The sequence below is a fragment of the Alligator sinensis genome, unplaced genomic scaffold (assembly GCF_000455745.1).
Source record: "Alligator sinensis unplaced genomic scaffold, ASM45574v1 scaffold243_1, whole genome shotgun sequence".
NCBI lineage: Eukaryota > Metazoa > Chordata > Crocodylia > Alligatoridae > Alligator > Alligator sinensis.
Genome location: NW_005841841.1, coordinates 380,329 through 385,076, shown reverse-complemented (window position 1 = coordinate 385,076; position 4,748 = coordinate 380,329). Strand labels below are relative to the sequence as shown.

General features: G+C 43.0%; 1 protein-coding gene across 1 annotated transcript in view; it reads right to left on the bottom strand.

Annotated features, from left to right (window-relative positions):
* Positions 1–4,748, bottom strand: part of EFHC2 (EF-hand domain containing 2) — a 99,292-nt gene that overhangs the window by 90,237 nt on the left and 4,307 nt on the right. The window lies entirely within an intron of this gene.

Sequence of the window (4,748 nt, the reverse complement as noted above, 5' to 3'; positions counted from 1 at the left end):
CTTTCCCTAGCTTTAAACAATTTCAAAGGAAGAAAACAGAAGAAAAAGTGCTCATTTGGGGATTTTTATTTAAATCCATCCAAAAAGTCTTTATCCAGTAAAAAGGCAGTAACCATTACTAAATGGTCAAAGACACATGAATAATTTACACACTTAAAATTAACACAGAGATTCTAAAAATATAACCAGAAGGCTAACAGTCAAATGTATTATTCTGACTGGTCATTTTGCTTAAAGATAAGGATACACAGCTCATGAAAGCACCCCTAATAATTTATTCTGACTGAGAAGCACAAGGCTAGTGGCTTCTCCCACAATGATCAGGAGACGTGTCAGGTCAGGGGTTCCCACCACAAAAAACCACAAATAGAGAAGGTAGAAAGAAACAAACTACTTTGGATAAGCCCTCAAAGATATAGAGAAACACCACAGTAATGCTACGGGAAGGTCCGCTGCCGTGTTGATACCAATGGCCTTGCATACTTTTGCAACCCAACACATCACTATACACAAATCAAACTGCTGAAATCCAGGAGGGTTGGGCATAGAGGCAATGGAGGAAAATTTCATTTGCAAGGAAAAGTGCACTTGGATTGGAACAAGAAAAAGTTTTTCTTTGATATTAAGGTGCTGTAGGGTGGACTGGAGCCCTGGAACAGGCACAGCCCTCCAGGAAGAAACCCAGACCGTCAACTCTCACAAACCTCTCACGGGTAACAGGATTTTGGCTCTAATGGAAGGCAGGAAGGCCATTTCCTAATGCAACAACTGTGGTGAACACCTGGCCCAGCACTTCCCTAACAGGCTGAGAAGTGGAGGCAGGGCCAGACAGAACAAACAAGGGAAATCAGCTTCTCCCTTCCAGCTGCCCTCACATGAAGCTGAAGCAAGTCTTTTCTTACAGATCTGAAGGAAGCAAAGGACATACTTGAGCCCCTTCCCCCTGCAGGGAAGGCAGTGGGAGAGAGGATGTCGAACTCCAGATGGGAAAGGCTAGAAACCCTCTATTAAGGAGAATGGCTTAAAGGAGTTGTAACAGGGAGAGATGGAACAGTCACAACCGACCCCTTTTCTACCTGTATCAGTTCAAAAGGGGCATAAATATAATCAAGCTTGCTTTATAAAGCAATGAAATGTAGAAATGGCTGATTTATATGAAAGGCTCTAGAGAACAGCAGCATTCCAGGCACACCAAATAACTGATTTCCTTTCAGTTATTGAAGAAATCCTGAGGACAAAAGGGCAACTGCCAAAAGCATGCACAGTAAGTGAAGGGGCAGTTTCTCCCAGGAAAAGGAAACAGCTCACAAAGCCATGTACCATGCACATTTATTTCAGGATGCACCGTCCAAGAAAATCACCCTGTTTTTCTGTTTAGTGTGCTGGTTTATTGGTTTCTTTTTCTTCTTTGGTTTTTTTTTTAAGTTTCAAGGAGCTTTTTTTTTAAGTTACTATGTGTTAAATTTAAATAATCAACATTGCTCAGGCAGGACATTTTCCAGAAATGTGACTTGGAAATCTCCCATTCAAAATGGTGAGCCATGGGGAGTTAATGGTATCACAACTCTTTGGTCATCAAGTGTCTTTCACGGTCTCTGACATTTTATGTAGAACCACTATAAGCTACACATCTATCAGAAGTTCCCAAATTATAATAGCTCTGTGTAAAATAATCTTTTCTAAAAACATATATGGAAAGTTCTTCAGATTTTAAAAAAACAGAAAGAAAAAGAAAGAGTAATTACAACCAAATAACCCAAAAGATAGACACTGCATTTGAGAAATGCTAGCTAATGCATACCTTCCACATCCAGTCACATCACAGCATCAGCAATGCTAAGTGAGCTCTGAAGAAAGCAGGTGAGGATGCATGGACAGCAAAGGAGGTAGTTACATGTCCGCAGTAGCATCACTAAGGTATGAGGTGGCTGTGGTTGCACCCCTGGGTGTCAACGTAGCGTGAGGCCACGGGGGAGTGGAAAAATAACAGGTGTCACCACAGCTGCATGATCATGCTGGCAGCACAGAGGCAGACAGAAAATGCCACTATCCCCATGCTTCACCACTGCCCTGGGCATTCATCTTCCTTGTTATGCCTCTGCAGCTGGGCTGATGGAAGCTAAGAGTGGGATAGCTAAACTGAGCAGGCCAAAGATCTGCAAAATGCTCTCTGCCTGGATGGTCTCAGCCCATTAAATGTGCAATAAAGGCTTAGTAGACAGTGTGCTCACTGCAGTGATTCATGCAAAGGTTGTGATTTTCTGCTCTTTATAGCTTAATCTTATCACTTGCAGCACCCCAGTTCATCCCCTCAGCATCAGGCTCTTCAGCATTCTGGTGCACAGTTGTCACAGCAAACTCATGAGAGAGCTGCTCAAGTGGTTCATCCCAATGAAATGTGAAAATTTCTGGAGCATGTACACTGAAGTGATGAGTAGTCTCACTGGTGCTATACAGGGGTCAAGTATGCAGTTACTCAAAAGATTGTAATAGCCTCGTTAGCAAGTCTTGCAAAGCCACTGGTGATAATCTAATCCTCCCCTTATCTCCTGTTCTCCATCTCTATCAGTACATGCAATATGGAGTTCTAGCATTTAACCCAAATCCTGGATCTAGCCATATTTCTATATCATCTCCAACTACTCACATAATTTAACACCTTTAAACAAATATAGAAATGAATATAGAGGGGATAGTCAACCTGTGGCATGGGGGCCACTTTTACATGGGCAGCCTCTGCATATGGCATGTGGTAAGGCAGCAGAGCTGCCAATAAAGCAGGGAGCAGAAAGCAGAGCAGCAGGTCAGGAAGAGAGCACAGGGCAATTAATAGAAAGCAGATCAGTACATCAGGCAGGGAACAGGGCAGGAAGCAAAGAGCAGAGTGGCGGATCAGGCAGGGAAGGGAACTGGAGTGGCACTGAGGGAAGATGCAAGGCATGCCTGCCAAAAAGGTATACAGATATTGAACGCTGTGATGAGACTGTTAGCCTGACATTTAGGTTCTTCCTGGATGTCATCCATAACTTGGAAATAGAGGGGTGAACAAAGCAAAAATAGCTACAGTGTCTACTGGTAGTTTCTTACATCCAGTCAGCACTTTGGTCCCTGACAAAGAAGTCCAGTTTAAGCTGCCCATTTTCTACACATGTACCAACTGAACCATCCTGAAAAGACCCAACATGTAGGGGTGCGAAGGATCTCTTAAGGAGAAACACTAATATACACATTCCAGTGACACTGACTAAAGAAGTACAGAACGCATTAGATACTAAGTGTGGTGGTAACAATAACGTTACCACAGTCAAAGGTAACTACAGTGAGCTCTTAGAATTAGTCAGAGATACATGTATAGAATTAGTGGCTCAGAAGAGGACACACTTGACTACTTTGTTCTGAAATCTGTAGTCTCATTTTTGACCCTCTGAAAATTCCTGGGCAGAATTGTTTTTTTAAAAAAGGCTCAGCTAAAAATCAGTAACCTTGACTCCGCATCCACCCCATTAATTAAAAAGACTGCATTTCCCACTATAATCATCTTTGTTGGATATACAGCGGCATAAGGGAAACTGTTGTGAGGTTTGTCATTAAAGAATTGATGGGAATAGTAACAGACACCCATGCTGCTACCTCCCATTTAGATTTACTTTTCCTTCCTTTTTGCCATTGGCTAGGGTGGAAAAGACAAAAGAAGAGAAAATATGAGTGATGCTGCTACTACTTTTTCTAGTCAAAGCAGAAGGGTGGTGCTAAAAGCAGAAGAGAAGGATGACAAAGAGTACTAGTGTCAGGCATGCCCCCAGTACTGCTTTCCTTCCCCACTGCAGACTCAGAACACACAAGCTGTTTCTTTACCTAACTAGGACAAACCTATCATGCACTCAATGGAAGCATCCATTACCACAATGATTCAACAGATGGATCATGGTTGTCAGAATTCATGAGTTTCCTCTCCTAGCAAATAACAGCTCTACAGTAAATGTATGCACTCAGTTCCTCATTGCTGTTCTTCAGTTCATCATAATACTAACAGTACTGGTGACCTTTGAGGCCTGCTGCTCTTGAAGCAGGGCTGACTTGTCCTGTAGGTAACAACTGTCATAGCTCTTTCATCTCTCAATGGTCAGATCAAGAACATTACCTGCAAGATATATATTTTTTCCATTTTCCCCTGAATACATATTAAAGGGAAAAAAAAAAGAAACAAAACAAAAGAGAAGGGAGGTTCATTCTTTTTCCTTCTGCATACAGTGGGTGCATCTACATGATACACTAACTGCGCAGTAGCGTAATAATACTGCACAGTAGCATGTCACAGTATAAACAGTGCTACTGCGCTACTGCACAGTATTAGTCATAGATTCATAGATGTTAGGGTCGGAAGGGACCTCAATAGATCATCGAGTCCGACCCCCTGCATAGGCAGGAAAGGGTGCTGGGTTCAGATGACCCCAGCCAGATGCCTATCTAACCTCCTCTTGAAGACCCCCAGGGTAGGGGAGAGCACCACCTCCCTTGGGAGCCCGTTCCAGATTTTGGCCACTCTAACTGTGAAGAAGTTCTTTCTAATGTCTAGTCTAAATCTGCTCCCTGCTAGCTTATGGCCATTATTTCTTGTAACCCTCAGGGGCGCCTTGCTGAGTAGAGCCTCACCAATTCCCTTCTGCATTCCCATCATGAATTTATAGGCAGGCACAAGGTCGCCTCTCAACCTTCTCTTGTGGAGGCTGAAGAGGTCCAGGTGCCCC